Source organism: Lissotriton helveticus, chromosome 6 (assembly GCF_964261635.1).
Source record: "Lissotriton helveticus chromosome 6, aLisHel1.1, whole genome shotgun sequence".
Classification (NCBI taxonomy): Eukaryota; Metazoa; Chordata; class Amphibia; order Caudata; family Salamandridae; genus Lissotriton; species Lissotriton helveticus.
In genome coordinates, this window is record NC_136067.1 from 1,551,572,391 (window position 1) to 1,551,590,299 (window position 17,909).

A 17,909-nucleotide genomic window follows, 5' to 3' on the forward strand; every position below is an offset into this window, starting at 1 on the left:
AGCGGAAGAGGAAGTACGTAGCCTGAGGGGGAGGAAGCGGAAACGACCTGGGAGACCTGGTGAACAGGAAGCGGAAACGACGGTGCGAGGTCAGGCACGAAGAAGGAACACCACAGGCGAGCTACGACCTACCCCCCCCCCCCCACCCCCCCCTCCGCCGAGGCACACGATCCGGACATTTGCCAAGCAACCGAGTGAGAAGCGGATGGAAGTCCCCCCCCCCCCCCCGAAGGTAGGCGAGAAGCACGCGTGCCTCACATGCCCCAACCCGAAATCCCAATTAGAGGAGGAGTCCGACACGCCGCGCTCTGCTTGAGCATACCCTGAAGCACCAAATTGCGTGTGACAGCAGCGTTTCGACAGTGGGCTCAGGGTTAAGGCCGATAGACCCTCCTGACGTTTTTTATAAACTTCGATCAACTAGGGCGTTTTCGACCTGGCACAGAGCTAACACCGCGCCCACTGCCAGAAGGAGGCTTGGACAGGGGAGAGAACAGAAAAAAAAAAAAGAAACCCAACACGGGGGGAACGAGGTGAGCGAGACAAGCAAAGAAAGGGGACAGGCACAGGCTCCGACGCCCGCAATCGGCAGCAGTACGCAGAAGAGACAGAGGGGGGCAGAGGTGCTATCCCCCACCACAACTGGCGTCAGAGAGCATACGCCTCACACGATCCAGACAGGACGAGACACAAAATCTTTTACACAAACAAACAAGCAGAGCCAACACTTCCCAAAAACGGCCATAACTAGCAACAAGACACTGGACTACACAACGTATTAAAGGAACAACCTAGCAACCGCTCTGGCAAACAAGCACAAGAAAGTGCACGATTTGCACAGCAACGAGCTAAACAGAACTGACGGCACCAATCAACAAGAACTAGGCATGTGTACAAAAAACAAGCCAAGGAACAACCAAAACCCGGAAACCAGCAGGCGCTCTGCCACACTGCCAGTGTAGCGACAAGACAAGGGGAGAGACAGGTGTAACCCCATCAGAGGCGAACGAGACAAAGCAAGCGCTGGAGGGGGCAAGAACAAAAAAAAAACCCGGCAGATCAAAATTCCAAGCCGCTTCCGCTATAACTGTGCAGCGCAAGCAACAGAACAAGCACGAGCCGCACAACGAGCAAGTGCGGGGGGAACAGGCACCTTTAGCAGCCGGAGCAGATCACAACCAGGGAAGATGACCGAGGGAAAGAGCACAAACGACCTGAAGAAGCCAAGGAAAGACAACATGGACTCCCCGGGGAAGCTCAAAACAGAGGCTGCAACACTAGAAACAGTGTTGAAAAGAATCAACGAAGTTAAAGATGTTGCAAGAGAAACGAAAAAGACGATAGATAACATGCAACTAGAGCTAGCTGCGATCCGGGCGGACCAACACAACACAAATACCAGACTGGAGAAAGTGGAGAGCAGGATAAGCGAGGTTGAAGACGCAACAAATAAGAACATCAAGGCCACGGAGGGGCACGCAAAGATAGCCAAGACAATACAGAAGCAGCTGGCGGAGCAGGACGACGGAGCAAGAAGGGGCAACATCAGAATCCTAGGAGTCCCGGAAGGCCTGGAGGAAAAGGAGAAATCCTGCGCAGCAATGCTCGAAGACATGCTCCCCAAACTCACTGGCCTGAACTTTGAGAGGCAGTTTGAAGTCAACAAGGCATACAGAGTACCGGCAGGGAAACCAGCCACGGGAAGGCCTCCAAGAGCAATAATCTGCTCCCCATTAAGAGCGGAGCACACAGACGCAATCTTCGCCTGTGCAAGAAAAAACAAAAAGCTCACTTGGGCGAGCAACAAGATCGTGCTCACGCAAGACTACTCGAAAGCCACGGTAGAAGCCAGGAAAGGCTTCCTAGCCATGAGAGAAACGCTGCGGAAAAGGAACCTCACCTACTCTTTCACTGGTCCGGCCCGATTCAAAGTCACAGACAACTGGAGATCTGTTCCTTTCGAGGATCCGGAAGAACTCAGACGCTACATGACAGGACCACCGACCGAAGAGATGGAGGCGAGTGGCCAAAGCCAAAGCGCCCCGAAAAGAAGTGCCTCACCGGGCGGGGAAGAAAAATCGGACTGAGCCCCACAGACAGAATCAAGCGCAAGGAACTACCTCAAGACCAAGAATTATGATCAACCTTAAGAAGCCCAGTTTTAATCTTAAGAGACCAAGGCAAGGAACATTATATCGACACATACCTCACAGCTCGAAAGAAGTAACTCTAAAAGACACTGCCTCTGGCAGGGAAGAACGCCAAACCAGAGAGAATGAACAGAACGTAATAACAGAACGATGAAGGACTACGAAATCAGCAACCAATCTACCTCAGGGAATCGCGGAGCAAAGGAACTTTGTTGTCGCACACCCACTATGCAAGTAAGGGGGGGGGGGAGGGAGGGGAGGGGGGCGAGGAAGGGGGAGGGGGGTGCGGGGTACACACACATGGGCTGAAACTATTTTCCTTTCTTTTCCTATCTTTCTACACCCTTATTCTTTTCCTAGAGAGAGCAGACAGGGAACCAAAACACAGAACTAAGACTAGTAGGAACCCAACAGACAGACAGCTAAGCAAGAACGGAAATTGACACACAACACGAGCCACAATCTCAAGACGGACATCAGAGTAGTGTCAATGAACGTTAAGGGTCTCAACCACCCAGTTAAAAGGAGGAAAGTCCTATGTTATGTTATACTTGTTATGTTATACTTTTATTTGTATAGCGCACGGCTACTCAGAAAGAGTGTCCCGGCGCTTTATACAGGCAGCTCAGCGTTAACAAACATAACAGCATAAAACAGAGACAGAAGAAAAAAAGAAAGAAACAACCTAAAGGTTAAAAAGCCAGGTCTTAAGGCTCTTCCTGAACAGGAACAAATTGGGAGTACTACGTAAAGCCAAAGGTAGAGAATTCCACAGCTGGGGGGCCCTGAGACTAAAGGAACGACCCCCGGTGCGAGCCTTCCTCACTCGAGGGACCACGGCCGTGAACAGAGATTCCGACCGAAGTGAGCGAACCGGGCGATAAAAGGCAAGCCTCCGCTGCAGATACCTTGCTCCCGAGCCAAAGAGTGCTTTATGCACCAAAGTCAAAGTTTTAAACATAATCCGCTTCCGGATGGGCAGCCAGTGAAGCGACTGTAGCAACCCGGATGCTCTCGCTCGCCTATGAAGGCCAAAAATGGCGCGAGCCGCGGAGTTCTGCACAACCTGCAGCCGCTGAACCAAATAATCCGGAAGCCCGAAATAAAGGGCATTGGCATAGTCCAATCTAGCGCCTATTAAGGCTTGAACAGTGATCTTCCTGTGCTCTTCTGTGAGCAGTGGTAAAAACTTACGGAGCATCTTCAAGATACCAAAACAGGTGCCCGTCAGACCAAGATTGTGAGATCTTAACGTAAGATTGTTATCCAACTTGACTCCCAAGTTTTTAGCCACCTGAGATGACTGAACAGGGGGACACATGTCCCTTGGCCACCACTCCCGCCATTCAGGGTCTACGGCACAGCCAAAGAACAAAACCTCCGATGTACTTGAGTTGGCCTTAAGGCTGTTCCGCTGAAACCAATCAAAGACCATCCCCAGACACCCCTGAATGCTCTCTCCATCGAATGCCCGATCTTTCCTGCACGTAAAGAGCAGTTGCGTGTCATCCGCGTAGGACACAATCTGGGCCCCAAAAGCCTCCACTAGTGCCGCCAGAGGGGTCATAAGGATATTAAAAAGAGTCGGGCTCAACACAGAACCCTGTGGAACTCCGACTCCCAGAGGCGGCATCTCAGCGGAGCTCGGGGAGGCCCAGACCGTTTGTCGGCGGCCCTCAAGAAAAGATGTAAACCATTTGAGCACCGTCCCCCTTAGACCGATGTCATAAAGTCTGGCGAGGAGCGCCTCATGGGGGACGGTGTCAAAGGCCGCCAACAAATCTAGCATGACAAGCATGACCTTGCCTCCTGCGTCCAGTGTCTCCCGAATAACCTCTGACACCTCAAGGAGTGCCGTCTCCGTACTTAAATTAGGCCGGAATCCGGATTGTGAGGGGTGCAGTAGGTCATTAGATTCTAGAAAGCCAGAAAGAACGCCATGCACATGCCTCTCCGTGATCTTGGCCAGAGCCGGGAGGAGGGAAATTGGCCTGTAATTGGCCAGAACCTCGGCATCTAATCCAGGCTTCTTGAGGAGGGGGATCACCATAGCCCTTTTCCAGGACCGCGGGACCCTTCCCTCCCTCAAAGACACGTTCAAGAGAGGATTGATCAATGGATTCACCACCAGCGCCATCCTGGCCAGAAATTTGGCCGGACAAGGGTCTAATGGCGAACCTGATTTAAGGCTGGCCAAAAGCGCCAGGGAGGTATAGCTGGAAACAGCGGGGAACTCCGCCAAAACAACGTCTGGCATGGACGATGGCGCAAGTCCCGCCCCAATGCTAAGAAACCCTTCATCAGACCTCTCTGAAAAGGAGGCCTGGATCGCTTTGATCTTATCCTTAAAGAACCTGGCAAGATCACAGACCCACGACTCAGATGACACTATTTGAGGCAAATTGGATCTAGGGGCCGTAAACTCCCTCACAACAGTGAAGATCTCCTTGCAAGAGTTGGAGGCCGCCTCTATCCTTCTGGCCAGATATTCCTTTTTAGCACAGAGAATATTGCGATGGTAGGCTTTAACTTCCAACCTATAGGCAAGTCTGGCCTCCCCATCATACTGAAGGCGCCATGCCCTAGAACATCTGTCCAAACTAAAAAGTGATATTTATGTCCTGCAGGAGACTAGGCTGGGGGAAGAGGACATAGACCGCCTAAAGGCCAGCTGGATAGGTCACGTAATAGGATCACCAGCTAAGAACAAAAAAAACGGGGTCATTACAATACTTAGTAAAAAGTCAAAACTAACACCGGCCAAAACAAAGAAAGACACGGAGGGGAGATTACTAATCACTAGCCTGCTCAGGGGGGAGGTACCCATACATGTGGCAAACATCTACGGACCCAACACGGAGAACAAGACATTTTGGGAACAGACAGGCAAGGAACTAGAGGCACTACCTTTAGGAGAGCTACAAATAGTAGCTGGAGATATGAACCAAGTACTGGACCCAGCCTTAGACAGGCACCCACAAAGACATAGCCAGAATATACAGAGGGGCAACCCGTTACGGAACCTCTGCTCAAAACTCAGGCTAGCAGACCCATGGAGACTACAAAACCCAGACGAGAGGGAATATACCTTTTACTCAAACCCACACAACTCCTACAGCAGGATCGACTATATACTCATTTCGGACACTCACACACACCTCATAGAACACACGGAGATAGGCCCAAGAACGATCTCAGACCACTCTCACATCTGCCTAACCCTAACGGGCAGACACAACGAGCGCCCAACACGGAGATGGAGGTTCGACGACGACCTTCTTAAAAACACAAACAGCAGTGCTGAAATAGAACTAGCCCTAAAAGACTACCTCACAAACAATGACACCGCAGACATAGGAAGAGAGACACTATGGGACGCACTGAAAGCCACTGTAAGAGGGACCATAATCAGTATCAAGGGCAGACAAAACAAAGAAAGAAACAAAAAGATAACTGACCTAGAGAGCGAAATCAAAAAACTAGAATCAGGACACATAGCCAACCTAGAGGATAGAAACACCCTCACGACCCTAACAAAGAAAAAGTACGAACTGAACAAGATCCTTAGTGAAAGGGCAGGGACCTGGATTAACAAATATAAAGCAATAAACTTGTGCTCGGCCAACAGAGCAGGTAAAGCCCTCGCATCGTACCTCAAGGGCAAGCAGAGACAGCACACAATAGCAGCCGCCAGGGACAGCACGAACAAATCACACACAACGAACAAAGGAATACTAGACACCTTCAGAGACTTTTACGCGCAGCTTTACAAAAAAGACGAAACGCTAAGTGCAGATGGGGGTAATGAACTACTGAAAAACATCACAACTCCAAAACTGACAGAAGCACAGAGGGAAACACTAGACTCAGAAATAACCGGAGATGAGATAGAGAGAGCCGTTAAAAGTCTGAAGGATAAAAAGGCTCCAGGGCCAGACGGTTTCACAGCCAAGTTCTACAAGCACTACATCGCAACACTCAGGCCAACGATGACAGCAGTGTTCGGAAGCTGTATAAATAAAGGTCGCATGACGCCATCGATGGCCGAAGCCAACATTATAGTGATCCCAAAGGAAGGCAAAGATACAGAGCATCCGAAAAACTACAGACCCATCTCACTCATTAATGTTGACTGCAAAATATACACCAAGATCCTCGCTACCAGGCTCAACACATACCTCCCATCCCTCATACACTGCGCGCAAGTGGGATACCTGAAGAACAGGATGTCCCACGACAATACAAGACTACTATGCCACGTAATCAACCACGCGACCAAAAGCAACAATGCGGCGGTCATGATCGCCCTGGACGCTGAAAAAGCATTTGACAGAGTGTCATGGCCTTACCTAGACCAATGTATGCAGAAATTCGGCCTAGGCCAACACTACAGGAAGATGGTAATGGCACTGTACAATGAACCCAAAGCCCGAGTGGTAGTGAATGGAGGCACGTCAGATCTACTAGACCTCAAAAGAGGGACGAGACAGGGCTGCCCGCTATCTCCAGGTCTTTTCCTACTAGCTATTGAACCCTTACTCAACATGATACGATTAAACCCAGACATTAGAGGCATACCTGTAGGGGGGGAATCTTTCAAGTTAGCAGCGTATGCGGACGATGTCCTCATTGTAACAGAAGACCCGGGTAGATCTATTAAAGCACTAATGGACACCATAGATCAGTTTGCACAGGTGTCGGGTACAAACTTAACCGAGAGAAATCTGAATGTAAACCACTGAACATCCACACCAACAAGACTGCACTGGGGTCCTCAGGTCTAACTTGGCAAAAGAAAGCCATTAAGTACCTAGGCCTCCTTTTCGAGAGGGACTTGCGAACCACATTAGACCAGAATGAACAAGCGATTTTGCACAAAATCAAGGAGAAACTAGAGGGATGGTCACCAAAATTCACTACATGGTGGGGAAGGGTTGAGACCATCAAAATGATGGTCACCCCTATGGTCAATTACATGCTCAACATGCTACCGCTAACCAACACACCTGGCTTTCACAAAAAATTGGACAAACTACTGAACACATTTCTATGGAGAGGAAAGAAACCTAGAATCAGCCTTCAGAAACTTAGACTCCCCAAGGCACTAGGAGGTCTGAACATAACAAACTTCAGAACCTTTCAGACAGCCTGCTTGGCAAAACAAGGTCAGTACTGGATATCACCAAAGAGTGATTACACCCCGGCCTGGCTCTCCTTAGAACGGAGATTACTAGGGGGGATGGAACCCGTGGCACTACTCACAGCGACGAAACACCCCGCAATCAAACAGAACGCAATCCTTAGGAACACACGACTGGCCCTACTAAAATTAGATAAACTACTAGACACTAGCGTCAGACAAACTCAGCTAGTCGCTCTGGCACAACCCTAGAATTAAGTATAGAAATAAAGCACTGGATATGCACACTTGGTACCGACACGGCATTACAATGGTGAGCCAGCTACAAGAGAAAGGGATTCAAACAGCATTTGACACACTCAAAGAACAGTACAACTTTGACAGCGTAGAGCTCTATAACTTCCTTAAAATAAGAGTTGCAATAGCCAAAGCAGGCATAAACACGCTCACCCCATCAATAATACAATACGCTAACAGCCTGAACATAACAGGACACCAAGTAGCGCACATATACAGAGCCATGAGCCCCAATACCTCCAAACTAAATAACAAAACTATAACCCAATGGGAAGTAGCAGCAGGGAGAGAGCTAAGTGAGAAGGAAAGGGCAGATTTATGGTCCTCCACATCAAGAAGGAAGGTGACAACAAGTCTAGACCAGACAAAATTCTGGCTAGTACACAGGGCCTACTGGACTCCAGCACGCCTACCCACCATGGGAATCAGAGAAACCGACTCCTGCTGGAACTGCAATAAGCAGAAGGGAGACCTGGCACACCTCCTCTTCCAATGCACCAAAACCAGGAAGTTCTGGAACTCCATAAACACTCTAATCAATGACGTAACAGGAGCCACACTATCACTAGACTTTCACCACCTAATTCTGGGATACACCGACCCATCCATAACATCCAAAAATGACAGAGACCTGATTGACCTCCTGCTCACAGCGGCGGTCAAAACGGTGTGGAACAATTGGAAAGACACAGCAAAGGCCACCTTTAAAGCTTGGTTCAACTGGGTCATTTTCCTAAGAGGAGCCGACACCATAACAACCAACAGCCAAACAAACTCAGGGAAAAAGAGCGAGATATGGCTGTCGCTAGACAACTACCTGTCCTCTCATAAGCCACCCTAAACGCCCAGACTAGGCAATACTGCATAAACAACACACGCATCCTACTCTACAACACAATGCGCCTCTCTCTCTACTCTCTACACCCACACACCTCTTCTTCTTTTTTCTCTCTTCACACCACCAGGGGTGCGAAAAGAGAGCCAGACAGGCTGTAAGGGGGCACGGGGGAAATTTGAAAACTTGCAAGTTGGACGAGAAGAAGAAGAAGCAAGCTGGGGAATGGACGGACACAAGCCAAACTGATACAAGCCAATCGAGACAATGCTTGTCCCCCCCCGGGTGCGCTTTTCCTATCCCCCAGGTGTTTCACCCCGTACCATGTAAATATGCTCTTTATTTTCAATAAAAAATTACTGAAATAAAAAAAAACTGTGATTTCTGCCTGAAACAGCTTCGTGTATTTTTAACTGTGTATTCCTGAGAAGCGCATTGTACCTTTAAATTGGTCTTCGCCTCGGTCCATCACGGCTGGTGCCGGTTGTGTGGAGGGCGTTTTCGACCTTTTTGCCCGACCCCTGTGGGCGTAGCACTTCCATCAGAGGCGGGACCGGTGCCTTCTTAGGCACACCATCTCCCCACGCGCAGCGGACGCGCCTGATTTAATAGGCGCTGTAACGGCGAGTGTGTACCTTATAAACTTTTACTTTTAAAACTGTGATTTCTGCCTGATACAGCTTCGTGTATTTTTAACTGTGTATTCCCGAGAAGCGCATTGTACCTTTAAATTGGTCTTCGCCTCGGTCCATCACGGCTGGTGCCGGTTGTGTGGAGGGCGTTTTCGACCTTTTTGCCCGACCCCTGTGGGCGTAGCACTTCCATCAGAGGCGGGACCGGTGCCTTCTTTTTTTTTTTTTTTAACTTTTATTTTTGTTGCAAAACACAAATAATACAGTTATCTCCATCAGACACATGGTCACATACATTCGCAGGGTACCTATGAAGAACACAAGAAACGGAGAGTGACAAAAGGTGTAACGGCCCCTCGAGTTCCAAGCGAAAATCCGGCAAGTCAAGTGACATGATGAAAAGGAATATACACATATCGTGAAAAATACAGTTTGCTTTTTCAGTTTTTTGACGTGGTTTGCATATAAACAACTTAAACAAGAAAAACTGCACACATAGTTCGGCATGTAGGTGGGGCAGTATCATCAGTATCCTGCATCCCAGTCTACCTATAGAGGGACCTATCAAGTGTTCCTGTGCCCCCTGCCTTATTACTTCCCTCCACACTACCCTCCCTTAGGCAAGTCCAACCCGCACCCGTGTAAAGCACCTAGCAGTCATTCTCACATTCAATCAGAGGTCCTCCTCGCTCTCAGATCCTTCGAGATCATCCACTTCCAGTGGTTCACATATGTCCCCCCTGTAGGAGTTCCATGTCTGCCACACCCCATTCCACTTGCGCGGGTTACCCCTCAATTTATATACCGCCCTCTCAGTCAGCATGAGCATATCCATGGACCGGTGCCTTCTTAGGCACACCATCTTCCCACGCGCAGCGGACGCGCGCGGCGGACCGCCGGCGGGTCGCCAAAGGCGAGCCCGTCCGTGCTGGTCTGTCGCCAGTGGCCAGAATCCCTGGTCTGATAGTCTTCCTGAATGGCCCCGTTTGCCCGTGAGGAGCTGCTTGTTCTTCAATATCAGTCAATATCAGTCGGCTTGTGCAGCTCATCTCTGGCACCCAGGTTCACAATATCTGCGATGTGACCACTGTGGCTTTGAGGCCACAGAGGCTGTTTCCACCCCACCGGCTACGGCCTCAGTAGAAAAAATGATTGCGAACTTACAGATATTGAGCCTTAACTGCAGGTCTTTAGTGAAACATCACGAGGATGTTTATGAGCTCCTCACTGACCGTTCTCCTGATCTGTTAGTTCTAACGGAAACGTGGTTAACTAGTGACTCACTGGCTATTCCAGCTTTGGCTCTCCCCTCTGGTTACTCTATTCTAACTAAAAACAGACCCAAAGGGAGGGGTGGGGGACTGGCGGTGATTTTTAAAACCATCTATTCCTGCACTCTTTCCCCCTCAAACATAGCCAACTGTGAAAGCACTCTGTTTAAGTTAAGGATCTCAGACACCCTCACCCTTACCGGGCTCTTGATATATCGCCCTCCCGGCCCAGCCAGCGCTTTCCAGGAGTCACTAGTCTCAACCGCTTCAGCACTTATCCTGCAGTCAGCTAACTACAGTATACTCGGAGACCTCAACCTCCATCTTGAGTCCCGTGAGTCCCCAGCTACACTAAAGTTCCTTGGCGATCTAGAAGCCTGCCAGCTATGTCAGCCGGTTGAAGGGCCTTCACATCTGGCAGGCCATCTGCTAGACCCGGTGTTCTCGAATATCCAGGGAATTATTGCTTCTACCCCCTGCCCCATCAGCTGGACGGATCATTTGTTGGTACAGATCGATATTAAGATCCCAGGCACCCCTAGGGAAAAGCCCTCTCCTCCTCTCTGGAGGCGCCCATGGCATAAACTTGATGGTGCCCTGTTTGAGGGCAGGCTAATAAATTCCCGTCCAGATTGGTCTGGTAATGTGGAGGAGGCTGACTTAGCCTATAGAGAGTGGATCAACAAGTCTTTGGATCACTTTATCCCTAAGAAAATATCAAGGCCCAAACGCGAACAGTCCCATCCTTGGTAATGCGAGGCACTTACAACCAAAAAAAAGCAATGTAAAGTACTTGGAGCCGGTCTTATGACCCTTGTGCTAAGACCAACTTTAGAACCGCCACTAAAGCCTATCATAGACTTATAAAAAAGACCAAAGCCAGCTACTACACTGAGTTGATCAACTCCAGCACTAATCGCGCTAAAACTATCTTCGCGCTAGTGAAGGAGATGACTAAGTCACCTGAGGGGAACAATAACACAATAGTGTCTGACTTGCAGTGCGAAGAGCTCGCCTGCTTCTTTGTTAATAAAGTTCAAGGGATCTATTACTCATTCAACTCTGGTGGTCCCTTGATGACTTCTAGATCTAACATAGACCCTCCGGACCTCCCCTATTCGCTCCTTACCCTTCCATCCATCTCACAGACAGACATGGAAATCCTGGCTTTAAAAATCAAGTCTGGGTCCCCGGAAGACCCGGTTAAACCAGAGTTATTCAGACTTTTCCAGGACTCCATCATGACTGAAGGACGGGAGCTGATTAATAGATCTCTTCAGTCAGCTACTATTCCCAAAACCTGGAAACATGCCAAGGTTCTCCCCTTGTTAAAAAAACCACCCTGGACCCTTCCAAGCCAGAAAGTTTCCGACCTATTTCCCTGCTTCCGTACTTGGCTAAAGTGGCGGAAGCACATGTGAATTCCATCTTGATAGGTTTTTTGAAGACTAATGGGATTTTGGAAGAATCTCAGAACGGATTCCGTGCTAAATATAGCACGGTATCGGCCCTATTGGCCGTCACGGAACAGCTAAGGGTGACACAGGACATGGGTAACACCTCGGCTGTGGTTCTGCTGGACTTGAGTGCGGCGTTCGACATGGTCTCCCATGGGATCCTTCTTAGGAGACTGTGGGAGATAGGTGTCGGGGACAGAGCTCTGGATTGGTTTGTGTCATTTCTATCGGACCGTTCCTTCCAGGTTCATGCCCCGCCGTACTCATCCAGCAGCTTCCCCTTAGGTTGCGGTGTCCCTCAGGGCTCTGCTCTCAGCCCCACGTTGTTTAACGTGTACGTCCGCCCCTTGGCCATGTTGGCCAGGGAACGCAACATCAAATTAATTTCCTATGCGGACGATACGCAACTAATTTTTACCTTCTCTAATGAAACCGTGGGCGACCGAGCCAAATTTCAAGAAGACATCTTGGCCATTTCCAGCTGGCTTACAGAGAATTGCCTCCAGCTGAACTCATCTAAAACAGAGGTTCTCCTTATTGGTAGTGACACTCAGAAGTGGGATGAGCAGTGGTGGCCCTCCACATTGGGCCCGCCTCCTACTCCTAAGAAAGAAGTTAAAAATCAAGTCTGGGTCCCCGGAAGACCCGGTTAAACCAGAGTTATTCAGACTTTGCCAGGACTCCATCATGACTGAAGGACGGGAGCTGATTAATAGATCTCTTCAGTCAGCTACTATTCCCAAAACCTGGAAACATGCCAAGGTTCTCCCCTTGTTAAAAAAAACCACCCTGGACCCTTCCAAGCCAGAAAGTTTCCGACCTATTTCCCTGCTTCCGTACTTGGCTAAAGTGGCGGAAGCACATGTGAATTCCATCTTGATAGGTTTTTTGAAGACTAATGGGATTTTGGAAGAATCTCAGAACGGATTCCGTGCTAAATATAGCATGGAATCGGCCCTATTGGCCGTCACGGAACAGCTAAGGGTGACACAGGACATGGGTAACACCTCGGCCGTGGTTCTGCTGGACTTGAGTGCGGCGTTCGACATGGTCTCCCATGGGATCCTTCTTAGGAGACTGTGGGAGATAGGTGTCGGGGACAGAGCTCTGGATTGGTTTGTGTCATTTCTATCGGACCGTTCCTTCCAGGTTCATGCCCCGCCGTACTCATCCAGCAGCTTCCCCTTAGGTTGCGGTGTCCCTCAGGGCTCTGCTCTCAGCCCCACGTTGTTTAACGTGTACGTCCGCCCCTTGGCCATGTTGGCCAGGGAACGCAACATCAAATTAATTTCCTATGCGGACGATACGCAACTAATTTTTACCTTCTCTAATGAAACCGTGGGCGACCGAGCCAAATTTCATGAAGACATCTTGGCCATTTCCAGCTGGATTACAGAGAATTGCCTCCAGCTGAACTCATCTAAAACAGAGGTTCTCCTTATTGGTAGTGACACTCAGAAGTGGGATGAGCAGTGGTGGCCCTCCACATTGGGCCCGCCTCCTACTCCTAAGAAAGAAGTTAAAAATCTGGGTGTGATTATAGACGACTCACTTACCCTTGAATCCCATGCCAAAAGAGTGGCTGGCACTTGTTATGGCCGCCTTCGTTCTCTTAAACCTATTCTTGGGTTCTTTGAACCTCCCATGCGTCAGACAATCGTCCAAGCTATGGTCTTATCCCATGCTTGGTTCCAACTTGACAGTCACTAACAGACTGCAAAGGGCTCAGAATGCTGCTGCCCGCATTCTGTTCGGACTGCCAAAACGTTGCCATACTTCCCAGGTTCTGCGTAGGTTGCACTGGCTGCCTGTCAAACAACGCATACAATTCAAAACCCTTTGTCTCATTCACAAAATGCTCTATCGCCTTGGCCCCCAAATCCTGCAGGGACTTTGTTCCTTCTATGTCCCGTCGCGGGCTCTCCGGACCTCTCTCTTGCATGTACCATCAAGATCCGGAGGTGCAGAGCTGGGGGCCGGTCATTCAGGTATCTTGCCCCAAAACTCTGGAACTCTATTCCCTTAAGTATGCGCACTATTTCTAACCATCTTCTCTTTCGAAAACACATTAAAACCTGGTTGTTTTCTTCTGCTTAGGACTCCCTTGTGAATTGGCACTTTTCACCTCCATTGTGGCCGCACTATAATTAGGCATGTCCGTAAGCGCTGGGACGCCCTGTTGCTGGGGTAGCCATGCGCTATATAAATAATCATAACATAACATAACAACCTTGATACTGTTTTTCTGTGTTGGTGCTCTGATCATTCTTTGTAACACCTGAAGGTAATTTGAGACTGGGATGCAAAGCTGTGCACTTCTGAACATAAGTAGTAGCAATCTTCACATAGATCCTGCTCAAACTTCAAGTCACAGGCTTGGATCCAGTCCAGGGGCCATACTAGCAATTGCTCCACTTCACGCTTGAAATCTTTGAGTAAGTCCAAGCAGAAGTATAAAAAATACAAAGTGGGGCTGGAGCCCATCCCACCAACCTGATTGTAGGAAACTGGCTCTTTATATGATATATAAAAATGAGATGTATCCTGTAAAGAGCCCAAGGGATCCCTTATGAGTGGACAGGGGCTTGCTATGGCAATCCCAAAGTGCTTTGTTAGGGGATAGTGTGATCGAGCTGCCTTTGGCTTAACACAGAGGACTGCAGGGAATCTGAAAATACACAGTGGTTAATAAATGAGACACACAACTCAAGAAGGAGATCCACACCAATTTATAAAAATAGCAAGTATCTTTATATATGTTTATGCATCAGAAGAAAATTGTGTAGGTAGGTACGTTTTTAAGTATGATTTCTTTGAAGTTCAAAAAGTCTACACAGTGCAATTTCTAAGTTCTGTAGTGTTATCCTATTGAAGGAAAATCATATGCGGTTTACCAGTTCTTGTCGGTCACTTACGGGACCAGTGTATTGGGACAAAGGTGAGTACAGGACAATGTCCAAGGCAGCGCCAACAGGTCACCTACAGCAGCACTAGGGCGGCCGGATGCAGTGGTGCTAACATCATTGCAAACCAATGGGAATTGGTCTGGTCACGAAGAGGCTGCAGGAGGGGACTGAGAGGCCAGTCCAGTGAAACCATTTAGTGGCTTTAGTTTTTGTGATGTTGGGGGACGTGGGGACATCTTTGGCCCTCTTCTCCTCTGGACAAGGCAGAGGTTCTTTGGGGTGTTGGGTTTCTTCATACGGCAAAACACTTGTGGTTGAGGGCCCTTCCAACAGAGGCCGCAGGCGACATTGGGGAGTTCACGAGGAGTCACTCCACAGTGGACTCTCTACCTTGAGGGCTTGGGGACCACACTGACACCATTGGCCTACTTCAATACAGGCTGGGGGGCTCGGGTGCAGTAGTGCTTGGCGGTGTCGGGTTTTGGCGGAGCTGGAGTCCTCTAGGTCCTTCTTTTGCTGTCTGCAGGTTGCAGGGGAAAGTTTAGCTGTCCCTTAGGAGGTCTTGGGTCCTGGGCAAAGGCTGGCAGGTCTCCCAGGTTTTGGGGACTCCGCAGGTGCAGGATAAGTCGACTTTTGGTGCAATAGGCGAAGTCAGCAGGCAGGCCGGCAGGGTTGGTGCCAAGTTAATTGCTGGGTCTTCTTTTCTTTCTGTGTGACTCTTCACGTCCATCTTCTTTTTTCAGGTCATCAGGATCTCTACTTTTGGTGCCAGGGGCTCCTCTAAATACTGAATTTAGAGGTGTTAGGTGAGTGTAGGGTAGTAGCCAATGGGCTACTGACCCTTGGGGTCACTACGCCCCCTATAACACCACTTGATGTGGGCATAACCCTGTCCCAGAATAACCTAAGTATGCCATCAGAAAGATGGCTACTGAAAAATTGTCCACCTCAGTTTAGCTCACTTTAGGGGGTACTAACCTGGGGGTGGCATGCCTACCTGAATAGCTAATTTTCCCTCCTGTTCAGGTGCCAAGTGGGCTCTGGACTAAGGGGGTCCGCTTTCTCTCCTGTGAAGGAAGCCAGATTTGCATTTCAAAGGCGGCAGCTCATTGAAGGTTGCCGGCCTAAGAAGGTTAATCAAAATGTCATCCTGTGGGAAGGGGTGGTACACCCTCTTCCTGGACAGGCTTTTATTCTGTGTCTCCTGAGAGCAAAAGGCTTTCAACTCTAGAATGTCAGAACAGTGTCTCAGGTGGCAGGTTGGCAGAAACCAGTCAGCGAGCACACCAGAGGCTTGTAGGTTTTCAGGGGGCACCTCTGTGTGCATGTATTGGTAAATCCAACACTGGAATCAGTGTGGGCTTATCAATATAAGATGTTTGATTCTAAACAGCCCTATTTTCAGTAAAGCCATCATCTAGCTGGGGAGTTTGTTTTCACCAGTGTTCAGCACATGTTCTGGAATGGCTTCCCTGTCCACTTGCACTGGAAGTAATGAAACTGACCAACACAGGGGCATATCTGCTCATGCAGGTATGCCCTCACATGTAATACCAAACACCCTGCCTTAGGGCTATAAGGCATGCTGTAGGGCTGACTTACAAGTACTGCATGCAGTGCTAAAGGGCCTGACACACAGGGGTGTTTGTCAGGTCGTGTTTTCAGTTTGGTGTGCACCAAAACACGCAGCCTGTGATAGCAGCCCTGCATGAGTGTGGCGAGGGGTCCTTTAGGGTGGCACAATTCGTGCTGCAGCCCTTGGGGAACCCTCTTTAGTACCTCAGGCCCTAGGTACAAGGGGTACCATTAACTAGGGTCACCATATACTAGGGTCTTATGGAGGCTACTAAAGGTATTGCCAATTCGGGGAACAATTTTACAGTTTTGGAAAAGAGCTCTGGCACTGGGGACCTGATTAGCAGGAATCCAGGGTGCTTCCAATCGAAATCACATCATGTACCAGGCAAAAAGTGGGGGTGACTATGTCAAAAAGGAGTACTTTCCTACACGAATTCTGAAGAAGAGGTGCTAGGGTGTCCATATTTGAACTTCACTCCCTCTGTCACCAGCCACAGAACCAATACCCCAGCTGGTCTCAACACACCCACAGTTTCCCTGGTCATCATTGACCTCCACAGTAAGTTGAGGCCTCCACAGAAGCCATGCTGCAATTATTTAGTGCCCTTTCCAGCTCCCTTTGGAACTCCTGAGTGCTCCACGGAGCACAGGGGACTCCCCTGGTTGCTGAGCCCTTGCCGCAGACATTGTCTGACCGCATGAAGCCCATACCGGACTTATCCTGACGCTGGCCCAGAGATCCACGTCAGTCCCCATCACCCCTATTCAGCCCACTGGTGCAGATTGAGGAGATGGTGCCAGATGCCGTGCCATAAGTGAGATTGTGCTTGAAACAAGTGTGTGTATAAAATTATAAATTGATACTTATATAGCGCACTACTCACCCGCAAGGGTCTCAAGGCGCTTGTACGAATACCGCTGTGAAACCCATCCTGGCTTTCCCTGTGAGGTGTCCACTCCTGGGCACCCCCAAGGTGGAGGCCAGGCATCCTTAGCGTTGTGGGGGCCGTTGTGGAGATTAAGCAAGCTATTGCCCAGAGTTGCAGAGTGGGACTCCATGATTGGAATAGGCACCGAGGCGAGAATTATCAGGTCCGTGGAATTTTTTTTTAGCTCAAGACCCGCCGAGGCGGGGAATTGAACCCTGGTCCCGGGCTAGACCTCTGCATCAGGGTCTGCCGCTCTAACCATTGAGCATGCCATTGCCTCGTGGGCTTGATAGCACTCCTGAAAACGAACTTGATTCAACACCTCGGCTACGAACATAACAAAGTGCATTTGCATTGGTGATTCAGAAGGCAGCTGATGTACTAGAGTTAGAGCTGCCCTCCATTGAGTCTAAGACAATTCTGCAGTTGGGCCAATGATATCAGAACCCGTGCCTCCATTCATTGTCACCCTCCTGGATCAATCAATCAATCCATACTTGTAGAGCACAGCTTATCACCTTTGAGGGTATACAGGTGCTTGGTTGCTGGGTTTAGTTGAAAAGCCAGGTCTTGAGTCTCTTCCTGAAGTCTGTCAACGAGGGTGATCTTCGTAGATGGAGCAGGAGTGTTTTCCAGGACTTGGCGGCGAGATGGGAGAAGGAGTGGCCCGTGCTGTGGCTACTGCGGATGTGAGGTGTCTGTGTGAGGGAGACA

General features: G+C 49.3%; 1 protein-coding gene across 1 annotated transcript in view; it reads left to right on the forward strand.

Annotated features, from left to right (window-relative positions):
* CRNKL1 (crooked neck pre-mRNA splicing factor 1) overlaps positions 1-17,909 on the forward strand; it is a 187,370-nt gene that overhangs the window by 155,474 nt on the left and 13,987 nt on the right. The window lies entirely within an intron of this gene.